This window comes from Gorilla gorilla, chromosome 13 (assembly GCF_029281585.2).
Source record: "Gorilla gorilla gorilla isolate KB3781 chromosome 13, NHGRI_mGorGor1-v2.1_pri, whole genome shotgun sequence".
NCBI classification, from domain to species: Eukaryota; Metazoa; Chordata; class Mammalia; order Primates; family Hominidae; genus Gorilla; species Gorilla gorilla.
Genome location: NC_073237.2, coordinates 62,332,082 through 62,358,060, shown reverse-complemented (window position 1 = coordinate 62,358,060; position 25,979 = coordinate 62,332,082). Strand labels below are relative to the sequence as shown.

At 44.0% G+C, this 25,979-nt stretch overlaps 1 long non-coding RNA gene across 1 annotated transcript; it reads left to right on the top strand.

Moving 5' to 3' along the window:
- The first annotated feature begins 225 nt into the window (after window positions 1–225).
- LOC129524691 (uncharacterized) lies at window positions 226–25,979 on the top strand. Its single transcript, XR_008668553.2, has 3 exons — window positions 226–833; window positions 1,522–2,715; window positions 25,738–25,979. It is a non-coding gene; the product is annotated as an uncharacterized lncRNA (long non-coding RNA).

Sequence of the window (25,979 nt, the reverse complement as noted above, 5' to 3'; positions counted from 1 at the left end):
AAAACAACGAAGTGCTTTTGAAAAAATATTTGCTGAACATCTTAAGGCATAGGTTTCTGAGAGTAGGGTGAGTATTTTTATTTCTTCCCAGATACTCTGCCTTTAAATGCAGGTCTAGCTGTCTGCTGTATGCCATCTGAGACAAAGGTTAATTTCCAATGTTTGAATTACCCACACCACTTTCGGCCCTTATCCTGCAGGTGGAATTTGTGAAACATCCAAATAGTCACTGTCAGGCCTCTGAGCCCAAGCTAAGCCATCAGATCCCCTGTGACCTGCACATGTACATCCAGACGGCTTGAAGTAACTGAAGAATCACAAAAGAAGTGAAATTTAAATGGCCTGTTCCTGCCTTAACTGATGACATTCCACCATAAAAGAAGTGAAAATGGCTGGTCCCTGCCTTAACTGATGACATTACCTTGTGAAATTCCTTCTCCTGGCTCATCCTGGCTCAAAAAGCTCCCCCACTGAGCACCTTGTGACCCCCACTCCTGCCTGCCAGAGAACAACCCTGCTTTGACTGTAATTTTCCTTTACTTACCCAAATCTTATAAAACGGCCCCACCCCTATCTCCCTTTCCTGACTCTCTTTTCGGACTCAGCCTGCCTGCACCCAGGTGATTAAAAGCTTTATTGCTCACACAAAGCCTGTTTGGTGGTCTCTTCACACGGACGCGAGTGAAGTTTGGTGCCATGACTCGGATCAGGGGACCTCCCTTGGGGGATCAATCCCCTGTCCTCCTGCTTTTTGCTCCATGAGAAAGATCCACCTACCACCTCAGGTCCTCAGACCGACCAGCCCAAGGAACATCTCACCAATTTCAAATCGGGTAAGCGGGCTTTTACTCTCTTCTCCAACCTCTCTTACTATCCCTCAACCTCTTTCTCCTTTCAATCTTGGTGCCACACTTCAATCTCACTCTTCTCTTAATTTCAGTTCCTTTCCTTTTCTGGTAGAGACAAAGGAGATGCGTTTTATCCCTGAACCCAAAACTCCGGCGCTGGTCACGGACTCGGGAAGACAGTCTTCCCTTGGTGTTTAATTACGCTGGGATGCCTGCCTGATTATTCACCCACGCTTCAGGGGTGTCCGACCACATGGGGACACCTGCCTTGTTCCTTCACCCTTAGCGGCAACTACCGCTTTTCTGCGGGGCAAGAACCCCTCGACCCCTTCTCTCCATCTCTATCCCTTTTCCACTTTTCTGGAGGGCAAGAAACTTCTTCCCCAACCCCTTCTATCCGTGTCTCTACCCCTTTTCTACTTTTCTGGAGGGCAAGAACCCCCCGACCCCTTCTCTCTGTGTCTCTACCCCTTCTCCACTTTCCTGCGGGGCAAGCACTCCCCACCCCTTCTCTCCATGTCTCTACTCTCTCTTTTCTCTGGGCTTGCCTCCTTCACTATGGGCAGGCTTCCACCCTCCATTCCTCCTCCTCCCTTAGCCTGTGTTCTCAAGAACTTAAAGCCTCTTCAACTCACACCTGACCTAAACCCAAATGCCTTATTTTCTTCTGCAGTGCCGCTTGACCCGCAATGCCGCTTGACAAACTCGACAGTGGTTCCAAATAGCCAGAAAATGGCACTTTCAATTTTTCCATCCTACAAGATCTAAATAATTCTTGTCCTAAAATAGGCAAACAGTCTGAGGTGCCTGACGCCCAGACATTCTTTTACACATTGTCCCCTCCCTAGTCTCAGTTCCCAATGGGACTCGTCCCAAATCCTCCTCCTTTCCCTCTCACCTGTCCCCTCAGTCCCAACCCCAGGCGTCGCTGAGTCTTTCTAATCTTCCTTCTCTACAGACCCGTTTGACCTCTCCCCTCCTCCCCAGGCTGCTCCTCGCCAGGCCCAGCTAGGTCCCAATTCTTCCTCAGCCTCTGCTCCTCCACCCTATAATCTTTTTATCAACTCCCCTCCTCACACCCGGTCTGGCTTACAGTTTCGTTCCTTGACTGGCCCTCCCCAACCTGCCCAGCAATTTCCTCTTAAAAACGTGGCTGGAGCTAAAGGCATAGTCAAGGTTAATGCTTCTTTTTATTTATCCGACCTGTCCCAATCAGTTAGCATTTAGGCTGTTTTTCATCAAATATGAAAAACTCAGCCCAGTTCACGGCTCGTTTGGCAGCAACCCTGAGACGCTTTACAGCCCCAGACCCTAAAAGGTCAAAAGGCCGTCTTATTCTCAATATACATTTTATTTCCCAATCCGCTCCCGACTTTAAATAAAGCTCCAAAAATTAAATTCCGGCTCTCAAACCCCACAACAGGACTTAATTAACCTCGCTTTCAAGGTGTACAATAACAGAAAAAAGTTGCAATTCCTTGCCTCCACTGTGAGACAAACCCCAGCCACATCTCCAGCACACAAGAACTTTCAAACGCCTAAACCACAGTGGCCAGGCATTCCTCCAGGCCCGCCTCACCCAGGAGCTTGCTACAAGTGCCAGAAATCTGGCCACCAGGCCAAGGAATGCCTGCAGCCCGGGATTCCACCTAAGCCGCATCCCATCTGTGAGGGACCCCACTGAAAATTGGACTGTTCAACTCACCTGGCAGCCACTCCCAGAGCCCCTGGAACTCTGGCCCAAGGCTCTCTGACTCCTTCTCAGATCTTCTCGGCTTAGCGGCTGAAGACTGACACTGCCTGATGGCCTCGGAAGCCCCCTAAACCATCACAGATGCCGAGCTTTGGGTAACTCTCACAAGGGAAGGTAAGTCTATCCCCTTCTTAATCAATACGGAGGGTACTCACTCCACATTACCTTCTTTTCAAGGGCCTGTTTCCCTTGCCTCCGTAACTGTTGTGGGTATTGACGGCCAGGCTTCTAAACCTCTTAAACACTCCCCAACTCTGGTGCTTAGACAGTGATCTTTTAAGCACTCCTTTTTAGTTATCTCCACCTGCCCAGTTCCCTTATTAGGCCGAGACACTTTAACTAAATTATCTGCTTCCCTGACTATTCCTGGGCTACAGCCACACCTCATTGCCGCCTTTTCCCCCAGTTCAAAGCCTCCTTCACATCCTCCCCTTGTATCTCCCCACCTTAACCCACAAGTATAAGACACCTCTACTCCCTCCTTAGCTACCGATCATGCACCCCTTACCATCCCATTAAAACCTAATCACCTTTACCCTGCTCAATGCCAATATCCCATCCCACAGCATGCTTTAAAAGGATTAAAGTCTGTTATCACTCACCTGCTACAGCATGGCCTTTTAAAGCCTATAACCTCCCCTTACAATTCCCCCATTTTACCTGTCCTAAAACCAGACAAGGCTTACAGGTTAGTTCAGGATCTGCACCTTATCAACCAAATTGTTTTGCCTATCCACCCCGTGGCACCAAACCCATATACTCTCCTATCCTCAATACCTCCCTCCACAACCCATTATTCTGTTCTGGATCTCAAACATTCTTTCTTTACTATTCCTTTGCACCCTTCATCCCAGCCTCTCTTCGCTTTCACTTGGACTGACCCTGACACCCATCAGGCTCAGCAAATTACCTGGGCTGTACTGCCGCAGTGCTTCACAGACAGCCCCCATTACTTCAGTCAAGCCCAAATTTCTTCCTCATCTGTTACCTATCTCGGCATAATTCTCATAAAAACACACGTGCTCTCCCTGCCGATGGTGTCCACTGATCTCTCAAACCCCAGCACCTACAAAACAACTCCTTTCTTCCTAGGCATGGTTAGATACTTTCAACTTTAGATACCTGGTTTTGCCATCCTAACAAAACCATTATATAAACTCACAAAAGGAAACCTAGCTGACCCCATAGATCCTAAATCCTTTCCCCACTCCTCTTTCCATTCCTTGAAGACAGTTTTAGAGACTGCCCCCACCCTAGCACTCCCTGACTCATCCCACCCCTTTTCATTACACACAGCTGAAGTGCAGGGCTGTGCAGTCGGAATTCTTACATAAGAACTGGGACCGCGCCCTGTAACATTTTTATCCAAACAACTTGACCTTACTGTTTTGCCTAGCCCTCAAGTCTGCGTGCAGTGGCCGCCACCGCCCTAATACTTTTAGAGCCCTTAAAATCACAAACTATGCTCAACTCACTCTCTACAGCTCTCATAACTTCCAAAATCTATTTTCTTCCTCACACCTGACACATATACTTTCTGCTCCCCAGCTCCTTCAGCTGTACTCATTCTTTGTTGAGTCTCCCATAATTACCATTGTTCCTGGCCCGGACTTCAATCCAGCCTCCCACATTATTCCTGATACATCTGACCCCCATGACTGTATCTCTCTGATCCACCTGACATTCACTCCATTTCCCCATATTTCCTTCTTTCCTGTTCCTCACCCTAATCACACTTGGTTTAGTGATGGCAGTTGCACCAGGCCTAATCGCCACACATCAGCAAAGGCAGGCTATGATATAGGACAAGCCACTAGCCCGCCTCTTAGAACCTCTCATTTCCTTTCCATCGTGGAAATCTATCCTCAAGGAAATAATTTCTCAGTGTTCCATCTGCTATTCTACCACTTCTCAGGGATTGTTCAGGCCCCCTCCCTTCCCTACACATGAAGCTCAGGGATTTGCCCCCACCCAGTACCAGCAAATGGGCTTTACTTAACATGCCCGGAGTCAGGAAACTAAAATACCTCTTGGTCTAGGTAGACGCTTTCACTGGATAGGTAGAGGCCTTTCCCACAGGGTCTAAGAAGGCCGCCACAGTCATTTCTTCCCTTCTGTCAGACATAATTCCTCGGTTTGGCCTTCCCACCTCTATACAGTCCTATAAGGGACTGGCCTTTATTAGTCAAATCACCCAAGCAGTTTCTCAGGCTCTTAGTATTCAGTGAACTAATGGTCTTTTAAAAACACACCTCACCAAGCTCAGCCACCAACTTAAAAAGGACCGGACAATACTTTTACCACTTTCCCTTCTCAGAATTCAGGCCTGTCCTCAGAATGCTACAAGGTACAGTCCATTTGAGCTCCTGTATAGACGCTCCTTTTTATTAGGCCCCAGTCTCATTCCAGACACCAGACCAATTTGGACTGCGCCCCAAAAAACTTGTCATCCCTACTATCTTCTGTCTAGTCATACTCCTATTCACCATTCTCAACTACTCATAAATGCCCTGCTCTTGTTTACACTGCCGGTTTACACTGTTTCTCCAAGCATCACAGCTGATATCTCCTGGTGCTATCCCCAAACCGCCACTCTTAACTCTTAAAGTAAATAAATAATCTTTGCTGGCAAGGCTATGCTGAACCTCCTTAGGCACTCTCTAATTAGATGTCCTAGGTCCTCCCAATTCTTAGTCCTTTAATACCTGTTCTCCTTCTCTTATTCCGTTTACTTTTTCAATTCATACAAAACCGTATCGAGGCCATCACCAATAATTCTAAATGACAAATGTTTCTTCTAACAACTCCACAATATCACCCCTTACCACAAAATCTTCCTTCAGCTTAATCTCTCCCACTCTAGGTTCCTATGCTGCCCCTAATCCCACTCGAAGCAGCCCTGAGAAATATCGCTCATTATCGCTCCATACCACCCCCAAAATTTTCGCCGCCCCAACACTTCAATACTATTTTGTTTTATTTTTCGTATTAATATAAGAAGACAGGAATGTCAGGCCTCTGAGCCCAAGCTAAGCCATCATATCCCCTGTGACCTACACGTATACATCCAGTTGGCCTGAAGTAACTGAAGAATGGCAAAAGAAGTGAAATTTAAATGGCCTGTTCCTGCCTTAACTGATGACATTCCTCCATAAAACAAGTGAAAATGGCCAGTCCCTGACTTAACTGATGACTTTGCACCACAAAAGAAGTGAAAATGGCTGGTTCCTGCCTTAACCAATGACATTACCTTGTGAAATTCCTTCTCTTGGCTCATCCTGGCTAAAAAGCTTCCTCACTGAGCACCTTGTGACCCCCCACCCCTGCCCGCCAGAGAACAACCCCCCTTTGACTGTAATTTTCCTTTACCTACCCAAATCTTATAAAACGGCCCCACCCCTATCTCCCTTTGCTGACTCTCTTTTCGGGCTCAGCCTGCCTGCCCCCAGGTGATTGAAAGCTTTTTTGCTCACACAAAGCCTGTTTGGTGGTCTCTTCACACAGATGCGAGTGAAAGTCACCTGTCCTGGAGCTAATGTACCTGCCCTGATGAGGGAGACAGGCAAAACAGGGTCCACCCTCTTCCTGCATGCGAAGCCCTGAAAGTGTCACCAGGCAACTATTTGGAGAATGTGCGGGTGAGGGATCAGTGTTTTGACCCCTTTAGTTATTTCAACCAGAGCAGAAAAGAAGGATCCATGGCAACATCCAATTACAAGCATCTATGTTCTTATTTGAGACTGATGGCCATGCTTTTTCTCAATCTTTGATAGAAACATATTTCAAAAAGCAAGCACACAAAATTCTCCGTTTTAACAAAGAACCTTTAGAAATAGTGTAATTTTCCAAAATAACTTTTCATCCCAGGAACTTTAAACATTGTGAGAAGTTTTTCTTCCGTAATCAGATAGGATGATAACTGGAATGAGCTCATAGCCTTATCTTTCCTTGCTCATGAATAAAAGACAAAAGTCTGTTGATCTGTTGATCCAGTGGTTTCCATGTGGGGAGAAGAAAAATTCCTATATGGATATGTCAGGGAAGTAGGCCTTAGGACTCCCTCTATCCCCATCCTGAAGACAATTCATTTAGTGCTAGAAAAATCACCTCATTGCCACCTCTGCACCTTGGGCTCTGGGTGCATAAATGCTCATAAAATTATTAGGAGAAGCACTGATTCACTGTTAGGCTGAAGTTATAGAGCCAAATTTAATATCAGATTCAAGGTTTTTATTGCCAGGGTTCAAATGCTAAAGTCACATTCCACTTTCTGTTAATTTAGAGAAAAAAAAATAAGACCTAGTATTTTCTACAAAGTTGGAGGAAGCAAACATTAGATATGGCCTAAGGCCTTCTTATCAAATACAATTAGGTTCAGCTGAATATGGTAGAAAATCCAACATGGCTTAAGATAAGGGTTTTAATTTTTTCACAGAAAAAGGATATCTAGGCAGGTAGGATGACTCGAAGCACAGAGTGGAAACCCAGATTCTTCTATCTTTATGTTCTGCAATACTTAGGGCTTGATTTCTACCCTGAAGGTCATATTCTAGTCACAAAATAGCCACTGTGGCTCTAGCTAAATGCAGTGGTTCTCACAGTGTGGTCTCCAGACCAAGAGCCACAGCATCACCTGGGAACTGGTTAGAAAAGAAAATACTCTGGCAGCACCTCAAACCAACTGCATCAGAAACTGCTGGGTGGGACTCACCGAATGGTGTTTTGAAAAAAGGTGCCCACCCCACCAGCTGAGGCACCTCCCTTGAAAGCCTCACCAAATGACTTCCAGATACTTTTCCCTGCACCCTACCCCAGCCTTCCCAAACCTGGAGATGTTGGCTTTAGTTGGTCACATTGTCACCGACAATGTAGAGATTCTGTTAGTAAAGAGAAGCAGCAATAGACACTTGGTAAGCAACTAGCAGAAGAATCATAGCAATAAAGTGCAGGGCTAGGCACATTTTCATTGTTGACGAAAAGAGTCAAACTCTGTAAAATATTCGAATAGATTTATTCTGAGCCAAATATGAGTGACCATGGCCTGGGACACAGCCCTCAGGCGGTACTGAGAACATGTGCCCACCCAAGGTGGTCAGGATGCAGCTTGGTTTTATACATTTTAGGGAGGCATGAGACATCAATCAAATATGTTTGAGAAATACATTGGTTTGGTCCAAAATCAATAGAAAGGAAATGTTCAGATTAAGATAAAAGATTGTGGAGACCAAGGTTTTTTGTTTGTTTGTTTTTTGTTTTTTTTTTAAAGACAGAGTCTCGCTTCATTGCCCAAGCTGGAGTGCAGTGGCATGATCTTGGCTCACTGCAAACTCCACCCCCAGGGTTCAAGCAATTCTCCTGCCTCAGACTCCCGAGTAGTTGGGGCTACAGGCAGGCGCCACCACACCCAGCTAATTTTTGTATTTTTAGTAGAGGCAGGGTTTTGTCATGTTGGCCAGGCTGGTCTTGAACCCCTGACCTCAGTTGATTTGCCTGCCTTGGCATCCCAAAGATTAAGATTCTTTTGCAGTCTCATAGTGGCTGTCCTTAGAGACAATAGATGACAAATGTCTCCTTTTCAGACCTTTAAAAGGTGCTAGACTCTCAGTTAATCTCTTCAGGATTGGGAGGGCCTGGAAGTAAAAGATCTAGCTATGCTAATAGAGATTCTTTACAGACGCAAATTTTCCCCCACAAAGTATGGCTTTGCAGGGCTATTTCAAAATGTGGCAAAGAAACATGTTTTGGGGTAAAATATTTTGATTTTCTTGTCACATAATGTTATGCCAGAGTCAGATTGGAAAGTAAGTCAAGATATATAGGGTTAAATAAAACCCATCTGATGAGAATTTGTGGTTTGTAGGGCATGACTCCCCAGACCCCTTAGGTAGGAATTTGGCAAGATAAGAAAAAATTAGAGCTTAGTCCTCATCATTATTGTTTTGAAATCAGGTATATTGGTGGTCAAACAAATTATTTTGGTGGGTAAATTATCATATGCTTTCAACTTTCAATTTTTTACTGTGACAATAATATCAAATGCCTGTATAGATTATGCATGACAAGATTTAATTCAACTGAGCAGGAACACTCAGTGGACCATTTATTAGTAACAGGAAATTTTTTAAGGTTCAGTAACATTTTCTCTATGTTGAGCATTTTATATTTTTCAAACATAGGAAAAGTGAATAATCAAACTCCTAGAAATTTCTCTCGTTTTAGCCTCGCTCTGTCACACAGGCTGGTGTGCAGTGGTGCAATCTTGGCTCACTGCAACCTCCGCCTCTTGAGTGGCTGGTACTACAGGCATGAGACACCATGCCCAACTAATATTTTTGTATTTTTAATAGCTACGGGGTTTTGCTGTGTTGGCCAGGCTGGCAAACTCCTAAAAATTTCTACTTTTGGACGTTTATTCACATGTAGTCAAATATTGTTAATATAGTCTCTATATCCTTAAATGAACTAATTGATTGACTCATGAGAATTAAAGATAACTAAATTAGAGTAAAACCAGTTTCTAACTCATCAGAATACTCTCCACCTCCTCCACCTTTCTTGTCAGTATTCCACTTTTAAAGAGCCCAGTGACAAAAAATGATTAGCCTATGCCAGGAATTTAATTAAAAAATTAACTCATTGATCAGAATAGGTTTGTTGTCATCTTGTACTTCTCTATGTACAGATACAGGCCTATATAACATAATTTATTGTTCACAATTGCCTTCAGTTGAGTTTACCAGGGTAGAGACTCTGATATTCTAAGATTTGTGTGCAAGAGTTTTATTGGGTACTGCTCTCAGGATCAACACCTGTTGTAAAGTCAGGATCAACACCTGAGTAAAGTCCAGTCCCTCACTGTGACCGACAGACCCTACAAGATCTGGCTCTGGACCACTTCTTGATGTTACCCCTAACCTCTCAAACCTCTCCACCCCTGCTTTCTGCTCCTTAAGCATGTTGAGCACCTCAGGGCCTTTGCACATACTGTTCCCTGCCCTGGACCATGCTAATCTCTAGATAACCATATGGCATGCTGCCCCTTTCCATCCTATGTCTGTTCAGATGTCACCTCTGCTGAGAGGCTATTTTGACCAGCCTTTCTAAAGTAACTCCATCCTATAGTTTCTTCATCTTCACAACACTTAATCACTACCTGACAATATTAATATATATTTCTTTTCAGTTTTTTGTCTGTCCTTCTATAAAGGAAAATCCATGAAGTCAGGGCCTGATATGTTTGGTCAATGATATATAACACCCCTAAAATAGGTGTTATAGGGTCTGACACACAATAGAAATTTAGTAGTAAGTGGTGAATTAATAAACTAATTCATTCAAATAAATTTTCTGATGAATTTACTGAAATGGAAGAGGTTAATTTTAGGCAGAATTGAAGAAGGTTAATAATGATCTTCAGATAACCAGATAATTTTAATTAGTATATCACAACCTCACCAACCAGTCTTTTGAAGGAACTGTTACTGTGATAATTTGCATCAACTTGTAATGAATATTGACTAAGTTAGTTTACCTGTAGTGAATCATCTGCATTTTCCATTTGGGATAGTTTCATGTTTCAACAGTTTTTATGCCTCTGTCACCTTAACCAGGTCCAAGAGGGAGAAATAGCTGTGACGAGCTGGCAGGTGTTAAGTATAAACCACAGCTAATTCCTCCCCACTAATCCAAACTTGGAACAAAATCAGGGTGCTAGTTCAATTTATTTTTCTTTACAAGTTAATGAAAACCTCATTTTAAGTTTATAGACTACCAAGACTGGCAAACGACAGCAGCACCTTTGGCTGATGGAGCTGATGTTTATTCCCTGCTGGGAATTTCTAGCTTTATGACACCTAAGAATGGTGTTTGATGATGCCCTGGGGTCTCTTTTTGCGACCTGGGAAGGTGGACGGAGCGTGTTTGGGACTAGAACAGCTGAGGAGAAGGGAGGTGAAGATCTTGGAAGGGATAGCCTGGTCTCTGTTCCCTATTGGGTCAACTAAATGTCTCTCAGGCATTGCCAGTTATGGCCAGAAAGTAACAGAATCAATTTCACAAGAGAGTTTTTGAGACCCTGGGCTGCAGAGAGTAGCTGCTGGGCCCAGGATACAAAGTGCAGTCTCTGGCTTACAGGGCCCACTCATACCACCTGTTAATGAAGAGTCAAACTACATAAAATATTTAAAGGTATTTATTCTGAGCCAAATACGAGTGACTACGGCCTGTGACACATCCATCAGGAGGTCCTGAGAACATGTGTCCAGGGTGGTTGGGGTGCAGCTTGGTTTTGACCATTTTAGGGAGCTGTGAGAATTCAATCAAACACATTTAAGAAATAGTTTGGTTCGGTCCAGAAAAGTGAGACAACTCGAAGTGGGGGTGGTGGGGGCTTCCAGGTTTTACATAGATTTAAACAATTTCTGGTTGACGATTGGTTGAGTTTATCTAAAGACATGGGATCAATAGGAAGGAAATGTCTGGGTTGCAATAAGAGGTTATTGATACCAAAGTTTTCTCATGCAGATGAAGCCTCCAGGTAGCAGGCTTCAGAAAGAACGGACTGTAAGTTCTTCTTATCAGACTTAAGGCCTGTGTTGATGTTAATGCCAGAGGTATAATAAGGCATGTCCAACCCCCATTTCTCATCATGGCCTGAACCAGTCTTTCAGGGTAAATTTTAAGAGTGCCCTGGCAAGGAGGAAGTTTATTTGGATGGTTGGAGGGGCCTTAGAATTTAATTTTTGGTTTACGTACCTCTGTAGAGCACCTACTGTTACTTTGGCTCCCCGAGAACTGAAAGCTTTGGGATCTTGGTGTTACCAGCCAGGTCCAGGTCCATTCTGCCTGTGTGCAGTAAACCAATCACTGTGGCACAGGTTTTACAAAAGAGAAAAGATTTATCCTCAAGGTTGCCAAGTGAGGAGGTGGGAGAACAGCTCTCATATCCACCTCCCTGAAGATAAGACTTAGGTATATTTATGGGTTAGGGAAGTGGAGTGGTCTAGGTCATGAAAAGGTGATTGTGAATGGGAGAGTTCTCTGACCTCCCTTGCAGGATGTGCAAGAAAGGTGTGGCTCATCTGTTAGGCTGCCATGTGCACTCAGACCACATATGGGATGAGGAGCACACAGATGGGCAGGTGCAGGAGCTGGGGCAAGTGCCCCTGGGCTCTGGCCCCACAGCAGTGTCCAGGGGTGAGTGCCTGAAGCTCCCAAAGCCCAAGTGAGTGCGTGTTACAGTGCACTCTCTTAGCCTTGCCATCCACAGACGGCTTATGTGTTAACTAGCTCAGTGCCCTCTTGGTACCCAGGTACTTGTCCGGCATCCGGGAAGAATCAGGTTGCACATGGACTTGAAGGATGAATGTGGGGGGTTTATTGAGTGGTGGAGGTGGCTTTTAGTGGGATGGATGGGGAGCTGGAACGGGGATGGAGTGGGATGATGATCTTCCCCTGGAGTTTGGCAGTCCAGAGGCTGATCTCCTCTCCAGCCATCCCCAGTTCAGCTCCTCTTGGTGTACAGACACTCCTTCTCTTCTCTCTGCTGTGGTTCCTGCAGTTCTTCTGCTCTTCTGTTCATCCTCTTGTCTTCTGTCATTTGGCAGTGGGGAAAAATGAAGTAACAGGTTCATTCTACACAAGCATAAGTGTTCATGCCATTTCATAGGACATATGTACAGAAAATGGCAGCATTAACATGATCTGAGGGTGGAGTTTTTGGCCCTCTGACATCAAAAAGCCACCTCTTGAGTATTTATGCAGGTCCAGTTGAAGGGTTGGGGGTTGATATGGTTTGACTATGTCCCCACTCTCATCTTGAACTGTAGTTCCCATAATCCCCACATGTCATGGGAGGGACCCAGTGGGAGGTAATTGAACCATGGGGGTGGGCCTTCATGCTGTTCCCATGATAGTGAATGAATTCTCACGAGGTCTGATGGTTTTATAAGGGGACTTTCCCCCTTTTGCTGGGCACTTCTCCTTGCTGCCACCATATGAAGAAGGACGTGTTTGCTTCCACTTCCGCAATGATTGTAAGTTTCCTGAGGTCTCCCCAGCCCTGGGAAACTGTGAGTCAATTAAATCTCTTTCCCTTATAAATTACCCAGTCTCGGGTATGTATTTATTAGCAGCATAAGAATGGACTAATGCCTCAGAAATTGGCATAAGTAACAAGGGGCTGAATGTTAATCACCAAGACAACAGGGAAAACGTCTTCAGGGCATGTCAGAAGTGTTCATGGCAGCCCTTCCCATCACAGACCCAGAGGTCTAGGAGGTAAAAATGGTTTCATGGGCTGGGCCCAGGGCCACCCTGCTGTGTGCAGCCTAGGGACTTGGTGCCCTGTTTCCCAGCTCCAGCTGTGGCCAAAAAGGGGCCAAGTTACAGCTCAGGCCCTGGCTTCAAGCCCCAAGCCTTGGAAGCTTCCACATGGTGTTGAGCTGCAGGTGGACAGAAGTCAAGAATTGAGGTTTGGGAACTTCCACCTAGATTTTAGAGGATGTATGGAAATGCCTGGATGTACAGGCAGAAGTTTGCTGCAGGGCTGGAGCCCTTATGGAGAACCTCTGCTAGGGCAATGTGGAAGGGAAATGTGGGGTTGGAGCCCCCACACAGAGTGCCCACTGGGGCACTGCCTAATGGAGCTGTGAGAAGAGGACCACAGTCCTCCAGACCCCAGAATGGTAGATCCACTGACAGCTTGCACCATGTGCCTGGAAAAGCTGCCGACACTCAATGCCAGCCCATGAAGGCAGCTGGGAGAGGGGCTGTATCCTGCAAAGCCACAGGGGTGGAGCTGCCCAAGGCAATGGGAGCCAACCTCTTGCATCAGCATGCCCTAGATGTGAGTCATGGAGTCAAAAAAGATCATTTTGGAACTTTAAGGTTTAATGACTACCCTATTGGATTTCAGACTTGCATGAGACCTGTAGCCCCTTTGTTTTGGCCAATTTTTCCGATTTGGAATGGGTGTATTTACCCAATGCTTGTATTTCCATTGTATATAGGTAGTAACTAACTTGACTTTTGATTTTACAAGCTCATAGGCAGAAGTTTCTTACCTTGTCTCAGATGAGACTTTGGACTTGGACTTTGAGTTAATGCTGGAATGAGTTAAGACTTTGGAAGACTGTTGGAAGGACATGACTGAGTTTTGAAATGTGAGGACATGCAATTTGGAAGTGGCCAGCAGTGAAATAATGTGGTTTTGCTGTGTCCCCACCCAAATCTCATCTTGAACTGCAGTTCTCATAATCTCCACATGTCATGGGAAGGACCAACTGAGAGGTAATTGGATCATGGGAGCAGTTACCCTCATACTGTTCTTGTGAGAGTGAGTGAGTTTTCATGAGATCTGATGGTTTTTATAAGGGGATTTCCCCCTTTAGCTTGGCATTTCTCCTTGCTACTGCCATGTGAAGAAAGATATGTTTGCTTCCCCTTCCACCATGATTGTAAGTTTCTTGAGGCCTCCCCAGCCCTGTGGAACTGTGACTTTATTAAACGTCTTTCCTTTATAAATTACCCAGTCTTGGGTATGTCTTTATTAGCAGCGTGAGAACGGACTAATACAGTGGTCTTAACCAATTTGAACTGAGCAGGAGCTGGCCGAAGTTCCTAAAAAACAACTGACATGCTCATTACCCTGGCAACCTATGAATGCTATCTATAAAGTAGCCAGTGAAAGTTAAGTTTTAGCTGTTCAGACGAGAGACCTTTAGCTTCTGCAGCCTTCAGCTTCATTGAAAAAGAAAAAAATAACAAAAAGCAAATGACCAAAAGCAAGCAGGACAGGCAGACTTGATGGAATTAACTTCTCAGTTTCAAGGAGGGACAGCATGCTTGCTGTTGTTATTGGCATCCCATGAGAGGCAGCAGCAGCAGGGGCAACAGAGTTTCCTTTTTGGGCAACTAACCAGGGCAAGTGGGTTGTGGCAAGAAAGAGAACCAGGGAGAGAGATTGTGTGGCACCCATAGTTCCTGTTCCCATGGGCACATGGAGACACCCCTCAGAGCATTCTAGCAACATCCAGGGCAAGGGGTACTCATAATTTGCTTGTGTGACTATGGGATTCCTAGAGGCACTGCAGTTTTGGCCTTAATTTAGATGTAACCCTGTTTGTATCCACAGCCAGGTGACATTTGGGTTAAAGAGTAATTGACCTAGAGTCCTTGCAATGTAATTATCCTGGAAAAGCTACCTCTTAAAAGCCTCTTTAAAGGCTTAATTTACATTCCAAATAGAATGCATCTGTTTTTCAGATTCTAATTATTTTAATGTTGTTTTTGCAAAGGGTGATTTCCGTAACTTGAATATTTGAAAAATTCAAATTGTAACTATGTAGAACTGAACCAATATAGAATGAAAGGAAACCCAATGCATTTGTTTGTGAGGCATTGCCCTCAGGAGATATATATAGCTAGAATTTGCACTGCCCTTATTTTAAAAATGTCCAGAACCTCTAGGCTCCTACTCTTTCCCTGGCTCACTCATAAAAAGCTGCCTAGCAGTCTACTTTTTGCCCTTGTAGTAATGCCTAATTTTCTTTGAACTAAATGCTTTATGCTTATCTCTTTTAATTGTAACCACCTGAAGTAGAAGAGTTTTTTGTTGTTGTTGTTTTTTGCTTTTTGTTAGTTTTTTGAGATGGAGTCTCACTCTGCCATCCAGGCTGAAGTGCAGTGGTGCGATCACAGCTCACTGCAACATCCGCCTCCCAGGTTCAAGCCTGGGAGTAGCTGGGATTACAGGCATGCGCCACCACGCCTAGCTATTTTTTTTGTATTTTTAGTAGAGACAGGGTTTCACCATGTTGCCCAGGGTGGTCTCGAACTCCTGAGCTCAGGCAATACACCCGCCTTGGCCCCCCAAAGTGCTAGGATTACAGGCGTGAACCACCTCACCTGGCCTAGAAGATAGTATTGATCCCATTTTACAGAAGAGGAAACTGAAGTGCACAGATCAAAGCCACACAGTGAATGAACAGGAAAGTGGGACTCTAAGGCCCCTCCCTAATCTGCACTGTGTACTACATCCCATCAAGAGCCTTCTGTATGACAGACACACCTGACAGCAGTAACATAACTTAGGCACACTCTGAGAATGACCCTATGGTCTAAGAAGAATGTGTGTTTGTAGCTGTAAGCTAAGGAATCCAGAAGTAGCCAACATGGAGATTCATTCCTTATCCCTTGGCCCATCCTGGGAGCACAGGCTGTACAGGGGATCAAGGCTCTTTGTTTTGGGTTAAGTGAAGGTTAATGGGTAGAGGTTCCTAGGAGGAGGGTGTTAAGTGAAAACGCTATATAAACTGCATGCTTTATACAAGTTGTTACAGTTCTCCTGTCTAGTCCACCACCACTGGACTGGACTGCCCTGTATGTAAGTTCCCTCAATAAACCCTATGTCTTGTTCACTGGTTCCAGGTCTTTTCTTTAGCCTCTCAAACACGATGCCATTCCTATTGAATGAAGTCAATAGGGGTCCAGCATGAAACCTGCCAGTCTTGAATTCTTTTTACGCCATTTTTCAGCCATCCCCCTCCCCCATTCCATCCTTGAGTTCTAACTCTAAGGACACACAGTAGCTGCTCAATGAGCTTCGGTTGTGTTGTCAGTTAATCATTAACAAAATGACACTCCAGCTCCCTTTTAGAGTATCACCAAAAAGTGTTTTATGAATACACCATTTGCAAACGTTATCATGAATCTGGGCTGGATTCAGAGCCTAAAGGAGGGTAGAGTGCTTGCCTGGCTACCTGCAGAGCACTCACCTGAGCTCTTCAGGAATGATTTCACATGTTTTTGCCGATTCTAGAGCCATTGAAGTCCACAGCAGGTTTTTTTTCTTCCCAGCAGTCCCCAGCCTACCTGATATTCTGACAAGCAATTTGATTTATCTCTTGGCTTTTATGTGGCTCTATCTGGAGTAAAAGTGGCAAGGTATTTGAAAGTAAGTTAGAGTGTACGGTTGCTTTTCTTGAGCATGGGAGAACCACTGGAACTGATTTTTTAATTAAAAAATTAAAAAAGGCTGGCCAAGGAGGTAAAGGGCTCAAACAGCCTGGCTTTGGGAAACTTGATTCCTGCTTTCAGCTTGATGGAGTCTCTCCTGAGCATTTCAGATTGTACAGCTGTCCACAGTTTGGAGGTAAAAAATGCCATCACCCTCTTAACCAAGCTTCCCTTTGTCAGAAATTCGGTTTCCAGTCCTGAATGACTTTGCATTTCTGTCTCCACGGCCTTTTTGATATTTCATTAACACACATGAAAATCCTTCTGAATGATGTTCCTGTGCTTTGTAAAAACGCATCTAGCATCCCACAGGTGATATAGACAGGAGACAGGGAGCTACTGATTAGAAGAGGGTGGTTTCCTGGCAAGAACCCCACCCTCAAGCCTGAAGACCCTTGGCCCTAAATGAGGACAGGCATTCCTGTTTTTGCACTCAAGAAGTTGCCTTTCGGCCTGCTACGTTCCCTGTCCTGTACCCATATAAACCCCAAACCCCAGGCTCCAGGAGCAGACCAGCAGATGAAGAGAAGCAGAGGGACGGCAGAAGGACGCAGCAGGGAGACAGGAAGAGGAACGTTCAGCTGGGGGTGGTTGGAAAGGAGTTTGGCAGCTGGACAGCCCAACTCCAGGGGAAGATCATCTTCCCACTCCATCCCCCACTTCCGGTTTCCCATCCATCCCGCCAAGAGCCACCTCCACCACTCGATAAAACCCTGCATTTATCCTTCAAGCCCGTGTGTGACCCGATACTTCCGGGATGCTGGAAAAGAACTTGGGATACAGAAAGATTTCACACTGGCCCTCTGACCTTGCAAAAAGGCAGAGGGTCCATAGAGCTGGTTAACACTTAAAGCCATCTGTGGACAGCAAGGCTAAGACAGCATTGTAGCACTGGGATTGCAGGCGCCCACCTCGAGACCCTACCATGGGGCTGGAGCCCAAAGTGCTCGCCCCAGCTCTGCATCTGCCCTTCTGCGTGCTCCCTTTCCGGCAAGGGGTTTGAGAAGCAGCAGGACGGTGACCTATCAGTCACTCCACACCCCTGTCACAAGTACTGAGAGGGGGAACCGGGAACTCTCCCGTTTCACAGGGACTCTAACTTACTTCTTCATCACTAAGTTTAGAGTTGCTCCACACTTGCTTTTTTCTTCTATGGGTGTAGGGGAGTTGGAGTTGCTAAAATGTGCTGCAACCCATGTTTTCCCTTTAGCCTGGAGCACTCTTGCTTGATCCCTTCCCTCATCCTACTCTCACCCTACAGTCACACTCCCAAAAGTTTGCCTGGATATGGCTTACTTACTGTACTCATTCTTCATGTTACCTCCTCAAAGCCTTCTTTGAAACTTTCCACCTTAAAGATCAGGTATCCTGTAGTACTGATATATATGGAGTTGGTGCTAAATAAATGTGATTGGGCGGATTAACAAATACACGGACAGTTGGATGGAGACCAAGCAAGGTGGTGAAATCCCATTCTGTGAAAATTTTAAAAAATAAGAAATTGAACTCACAAAGGGACAACAAATATTTTGGTTTCCAAGGAAGAAAAAAGAACATTCTATATGTATTGTGATTACTTTTTTCCAGGGACTCTTTAATTCCTAACTTCCTAGCAAGGAGTGACCAAGATAGCTTTTTGAGCTATCATCTGGCTCTATGACTGTGGTGTGAGGAGGGTTTGCACTTGGTGCCAACACAGAGAAATCACCCTGTTTAGAGTAGAGGGGATGAAGGAGGAGGGGAGAAATCACATCCCCTGGACTCTCAGCTATGGAAAGGCCTGGCTCTTGGCACAGTTACCAGGTATTACCAGGTACCAATGTCTGTCTTGGATGACTCCAATACTCTCTCCCTCTACTCTTCCCTTGTCCCTCACTCCCTGACCCTCACCTCTCTGGGCATCAGCAGAGGGAAGCAGGGGCCTCTGCCATCCCATCAGCCTGTACATTCCTGCCAGACAGCCTTGGAGGTGATTGTCACTGCAGTGGCATCTGGGGAACCCTGCCTTCCTCTGTCTTGGCTCATAATCTTTCAGAGTAGGAGGAGCAGCCACTCTAAGCAGCTCTGCACTGCTGTGCTTGGATGCTCACAGTTCAGACATGTCATCTCCCCCCTCAGCAGAGAACAAGCTCACATAGCTGCTGCACAAATTCATGGCTCAGCCTGAACATCCATTAGCTATGCTTCCCTTTTATTTTTTAAAAATGTTAATTATACAAATAGTACATGAACACATTTTGGTTGTAAAATTTAAAATCTAAGCATAAAAGTCAAGCTAAAGTCTACTTTGACCATATGCTTTCTAGACCATACCCCTTTCTAGAGGTAACTGTTGTTACCTTCTTTTGTGCATTTAGGCTCATATACAAAAATACAGAAAAAATGGTTTTCATATTTAAAAAATTTAAAAATCACGTTATATATAGTGTTCAGTAAATTGTTTTCTTATTTCACTAATATTTCTTTTCCTATTAATATATACAGATTAACCTCATTCTTCCTAACTGTTGCATACAGAATGGCTATGGATATAGTAGCATTTATTAACCCATTCCTTATTCATAGATAGACTCATTAGAGTTTTTTTTTTTCCCACTAGAGACAACACAGCTACGAAGATCCTTGTGAACTCTAGTTTGTGCATGAGTGCTTCCCTGAAACAGCATGGTAGGCACATATGAAATTTTAATGCATACCAGCAATTGTCCTTTAAAAGCGCTAAAGCAATTTACATTCCATCAGCAAGATATTTAAGGACAATTTAATACATCCTAAGTAACACTTGATTATTTCATATATTAAAATCTTCATATTTGGTATACCTTTATTATTATTATTCATTTAGTCATTCATTGGCTTATTCAACAAACGTGTATTGAGTTTCAGATATGTATCACCCACCAGGCAACAGAGTTGCAAAGCTAGCAGCTCTGCAAACAGCAACCTGCATGATGATTTCAGTGTCAGGAAAGCCTCTACACCAGAGCAGCCCCCTTCTTCTGCTTGCTGTAAGTGTCTTTAGCAGGGGATCTCAGCTCCCCTTGCCCAGTGAGCCATTAGGCTGTCAGTGCAAACCTGCTCATGGGAAGTCACATTCACTGGAGTCACTCATACCACGCTAGAGGCCCCATGGGCTCATTCCTGAGAGAGGGCTGTGTTGGAGGAGTTAGGAAAGGAGGAGGGAAAGCTGCCAATTGTAGGCAGGGGTGAAGATGGGAGATCTTGTCTACTTCAAAGCTCCTCCTTGGATCAGCAGGTTGCTACTATATGTATGGTGGCACATTAGTGTGATTTTTCTTACATTTTAAAGATAATTTACATGGATTGTTATAAAGGGCCTAGTATAATAGTGAGGATGATGATGATAATAATAATGTTTCATTGACTCTTAACACTCCATTGATTGTGACATGAGCCATTATTTTGTGAGCCACTGAGAAATAAGTCAGGAAGAGAAGCAGATAATCACCTCTTGCAAGCCAGTGAAAGCTACCCCTAGAACAACACTAGATAGATTTCATTATTATTACCATTTTAGAGATAAGATAACTGAGGTTTAGAAAGATTAGATAATTTGTGCAGGACTATATAGCTAGTAAATAGCAAAACTTGCCACTTCACCACTGCATCCTTACAAAACCCTCACTAATAGGGGCATGAGTAGTATGGATGAAGGACTTGGAATCATTCTTACAACAGCCTGCTCTGATGAGCAGTCAACTTCAGCTGACTCCTAAATCCCACTGCTGGATCATTCTTGGGGATTACGGGAACAACTGAGTTCTATTCTCATGTAGTCCCTGCCCTTTTCCCTCTGTGGATATATTTGTTCCTTCTTAATTCAACACAACAAATATTTATTGAGCACTTACTGTATGCAAAACATTGTCCTAGGCACCATCCCCTTGGCTTCCAAAGGGCATGGGAAGGCACCACTCTAACTTCCCAGTGGAATCAGAAGAATAACTGCCTACTAAATATTAGAACTACCTAGAAAAACACATGAAATCATCTCTGAAAATTTTGAAAAATAAATCAGGATTCTATTAGTGTTGAGGTAGAATAATAGAACATTTTTAGCTAAGAAAGAAAATTAAAACCTGCTTCTACCATATACCCTCCTCCTTCCTTCTAAATACTTTAATTAAGCTCTCCACGAGAGGTCACCAGGATGAAGACATAGCAGCTCTGGCTTTTCTCATTATCCATCTCCTAGAGACTAGATGTGATTAGACTGACTGAATCTTTTGAGCCCAGGGAAGCATCGTAAAATTTGTGGTGTCCCTGAAAAGATATATCTGAAAAGATATTATCATTAGTTGTGCAAATATCCCAAATAAGGGAGCACTATAGAGAATTTAAACTTTGCAAGTTCACTGATGGATAAAAATTCTGTATGTGTGCATCTGTCACTTCTTGGATATCTGACTCTGCTTCCAAAGAGTAGATTATATCCAGATGGGCTTCTGTCACCTGGCTACAGCAACAGCATGCAACACTTTACATTTATTTATTTGCAGCCATATCCTGTGTTCTTTTGTTTTCCCTGGCTATTTCCCGCATAGCCCAGAGGCAGGTGTTACAATCCCAGTGGCCTGATCCTCTTGTAAGAACACCGCCAGCACACCAGGGCATGACTGCCTAGGCTGCTGCCAGATGGGGAGATCTTGAATGGAAATAGTCACACATTGAAATGGTGCCAAGTAGCAGGCAGTCTTGCAAAACCAACATGGCTTTGGAGACACAATACCTCTGATGGGTGAGAGGCGTGGTGGTATTTGTGGAAACCCAGCTGTTGCAGACGGTGGCATTAACTTGCCCAGCTTTGGCGACAGTTGTCTGAGTTTGGGATCACTGAACCTTAATATAGAATTTTTTTTTGGCCCTAGTATTATCTGCGGGTAAACCATAGCCTTGGGTCTCAGCTGCAGCTGTATACAATATTTCTAAAGACAGACTTTTCCAGTTCGACTAGCGAGAATGTATTAAATCACATGGCCATGCATTCACTTCTAAACTGGAAATTCAACTTTAGTTGGGAACTGGCCTAGCAGGAGAACGAAGGCCATATAAAAGTTTCAAGGAAGAGGAAATTGTTCTCTTACATGACTGTGGACCCACTAAATGAAGCAATATTGCAAGATTCAGCTAGGAGGTTGAGTGAAAACAGAAGCCTTGGGCTGCCTTCCGGCCACTTTGAACAAAGAGACATAAAGCATGTTTAGGAGGAAGGAGTGTGGATTGAGCTTTGATCTTCTGGACACTGTTAAACCCACTCTTACATCCAAACATAAGAAGGGCTGATTATCTGTTAACTTTCTCTAGTTTCCTTCCTCGTTCCATCTTCTCAGTGGGAAAATGAGTGGGTTTATTCTCAACTCCCTTTCAGCCTCATGACTTTACAAATGATTTATTGGATGCCTGTCCTTGTGCCCAGCCATGTGCCAGGAGGGCGGAGTGATATAGAGGACTTCTGTTTTTGAGAAGTTGAACAATGAAATATGCACTCACTGTACAGCACCAGTAATAAAAGTGAGGGAGAGAGGGGAGGCTCACTTAAGTGTGGTCTAGTTTTCTCGCTGTAATGATGGCAGGCTCTGATCAGCCTCTTTTTCTTCTCTCTTTAATTCTTCTGTTCTTTCTTTCTATGAGACAGGAGCAAGAATTAAATGAATGACTTGAGGTAGGATCTAGAGAACTCCAGAAAATTGAATTGTCTGAGCTGTAGTGGCTTGACTGGCTGGCTGAGATAATCAGTCCTCCAAATTGGTCCTGCAATCTTAAGCTAGGCATTGGTAGACTGTGCCAAACCCACATATGGTTTTCACTGATCTCTCTATTTGTTCTCAGTTTCCACCTACCTCCCAACTCCTAAGCCGTTTCCCCCAGAGGTCCATGCCCCAGGCTCTTTAAAATTACTGTTTAGCTGCCATTTACCAAGCTCTGAACTGTCCCATGTGCTATGTGGGTGCTCCATGATGTTCCAAGGGAGCAGTGTTGTAACCCATTTCAAAGGTGAGAAATATATTCTGCCTGAATATCCAGTAGGTGCTGGAGTTTTAATGCAAACTTGGAATTGCCCATTCTTAGAGCCTGTGCTCTTTTTCTCTTGAAGTTTGTACAATGTGAGTTTTTGTAACACAGGGAATGAATAACGCTAAAATACTCACAGGGCACATCCGAGACTTTGCCTGGCAACTTACTGGGATGATAAGCTTCCTTTGTTGAAGTTTCTTTAGATCTCAGATTCCCCAGTTATGAAATAAGTGGGGTTGGACTGGCTGATCCCACTCCAACCTCTTAGAGTCTGTGAGAGCTCAGGACAGAGCAGTTATATTTCTGTTAATCCTGGGAATTCTGCCTCTTAGGCCGGAGTCCTGGAAACTTAGCTATTGGAGAGCAATCCACTTCAGACAATGAGCCCTCTAAATGAGATTTTTTCATACTAGATTGTAGTATTTCAGCTCTTTGTTCCCATGAACACACACATGCTTGGAGGTCCATGAGACCAAATCTGTTCTTTGGGAAAGATGATATCCCTCTTTCTTTGGGAAAGATAATATCCCATCTTTGGGAAAGATATCAAATGCAGGAATGTGAGCAATTCCTGCATTTGAAAAAGACCAAATTTGAGGTATGTACTGGGGGAAACTGTATTTGAAGAAGAAAGTTTATTACAAAGCTTTATGGAAGGAAAGAAGCTTAAGCGGTTCATGTAGATGAGCTCTAAGGCACTGCTGAAATAGGGGCCTAGGAAAGAAAAAGTGACTTAACCTGATCATATGGAACAGAGGTAAAGCAGCAGCACTCTTACTGCCAAGATAGATGAAACGGATGAAGAGAAAAAAGCCAAGGGCATATTACAGTAGGCTTGATAAATGTCATCCTGAAATCTAACTCAATATTTGAATGCTATAAATTGTGTTAAGAAATATAAGGCCAAATAAACCTTTGGGACTGTTTGTGACTGATTCAAGGAGACTGAGTTTAAACTGCTGCTGATGAAATGGATGAGGGTAGAATAATGGTATTAGCAATTTAACAAAATCCTAATAAATCAGAGACGAAACGTGATTTAAGTTACACAGAAAGCCTTGCCAGAGCACATGGCCTCAACTCGGCTGAAGCCTGTGATTAGGATGGGAGCTGAAGTTGGAGCATGGAATCGCTGCTATTTTGGATTCACTTCTACATCCTAAGGAGGTTCCATCAAGTGGTAACAGGGAAAGCATCTGCTCTGAATTCACTCACCACATTTGCAAGCCTTGTGTTTTTATCACATGTGAATCTCACCTGTATACTCCCATTTTATCAACTCTCTGGTTTGAAATCATCTCATCCATCCCTCAGTTACCACCTTAGGAGCAAAGGTTTCATACCCAGTTAAGAAAGGACCTGGGAAGAAGGTAATAGGAAGTGAATATTTTATCAGCATAAGAAAGAGCTTTCATCTTATTTCTTAACCCCTGAGAGCCCTGTAATGTCAATATATGTATAAAACATGAAAACAATGTTTGTAACATATATGCATATGAGGGCTAATAATTTAAAATACAATTTCTGAAGTGTTCCATCTCCTAGAATGATGGTTGCCCTGGGGCCTTCCAGTCATGAAGCAATGGATTTAAGATCTTCAGGGAAAGGGTGGAGGCCAACTCTAGCAATAGAGTTATTTCTCATCTTTGACTAGCAAATAGGATTTTTGAGTCACTAGCAAGATAATAGTCTTCAAAGTCAGGCTTTGGTGAAGAAAAATAAATTTCTAAATTCCTTGAGCTCCCATTAACATGTCAGGAATCATTGCTGGTGGACTGGCTCATAGAGTTTCTATAAACCTTGATAGAGAAAACTTAGCATATAATGTAAGGGAAGCCTTGGCTACACCAGAAAGGCAGGGAGAAATCTTGCATCTTTAGCGTTGAGGAATTGTGGGAAGAAGAAGATAGGAACCAGGGAACAGCCAAAGAGTTAAACACATGTGTTCACAGTTTCCCTTCTTGGGAGAATCTTGAGTGAATCCAACACTGAGGTTGGTGGCCTGCTACCCTCACTGGAACCTCTGTGCTTTGCAACTACAGGGGCACCAGTTACATTGTATTCTTTGCGAACGGCCATTCCTGGAGTTTTGTAATGCTGTGGCCCTTTTTTCAAGCATGGCCTTATGAGGACTTCAGGTCTCTAGGAAAAATCTGGTAGAAGGATATGGGGCAGCACCAGTAGAGGAAAGTGGCTTGAGGGACGAGCCTCTGGAAGCTCTCTTGGCTCTGCTGAACTTTGGTGTGTTGGGTAAAAGGTCTGAAGCTGGCTTCATGGCCTGGTGAGAACTCACAGAGCTGCCAAGAAGGGCCTGGCATCAGAAATAAGCAACTACCAAGGACAGGAAAGTCAACAACAAATGCCAGCCATGAGCATCAGATGATAAACTTCATGCCATGAGGCCAGGTGAAATTGTCAGAATTGGCAAATGCCAATCCTGAGATCAGATCGACACCCCATGCCAGGTTGGCAGAGAGGGGCAGTACCCAGGCCAGCTTTCTCCCACCACCTCAACCCCTTTCCTATGTCTCCACTCCCCCAGTTATCAGAAATACCCTCAAGCTTTCACCTCCACCCTGAAGCCATCTTGAAAAGCAGGAAGAAGAGGGGGGAAAACAGCTCTGTTCAAAGAGTTTAAGTTAACATTATATGAATGTTTGTTCCCAAAAAAGCATTTGAATATGTAGATACTATTAATTTCCAAATTCTGCCCTTATTCTCACCCCATCTCCCTACTATCTAGCAAGATTGGGAGGGAGATTGGCAGTTAATAAGGAAGACTGGATCAGTTAAAGACTATAAAGAAGCTTGTATTTTGTTTTGTTTTGTTTTTGCCAGCTTAGTGAAGTATGCATTTGCAATCCTGTTCTACCATGTTGGTGCATAGCTCTTAGTCCTTTAGACAAACAGCTCTTAAACTATTCTACTGTGATTTGTCTGAGATTCCTAGAAATCTCCTACCTTCCAAGTAAGGAAGGGATTAATGGCTGAGTACACACACTCTGGGATGGAGTTAAAGCATCAGACTCTTGGGGCTGGAGCCATCTGGGAGACCATCTCATTAATGAAAGGTTTTATTTTCAGAGAGAAAACTGCAACCCAAGAAGCTTCTACTTCTTGTCTTCTGGAACTCTATCTGGGGTCTCTGAGTTGCTGAAAAGAAGCCTGACTACCCACCTACACATGCTAGAGAACATCTAGACACTCCATTCCCACCAATGTGTTAAACATTGAGTGAGCTGTCGTAGACCATACTTACTCGTTCACCAGATGAATTCCACCTAGTGACTTCAGCTTATATCATGTGAAGAAGAAAAATTGCCAAC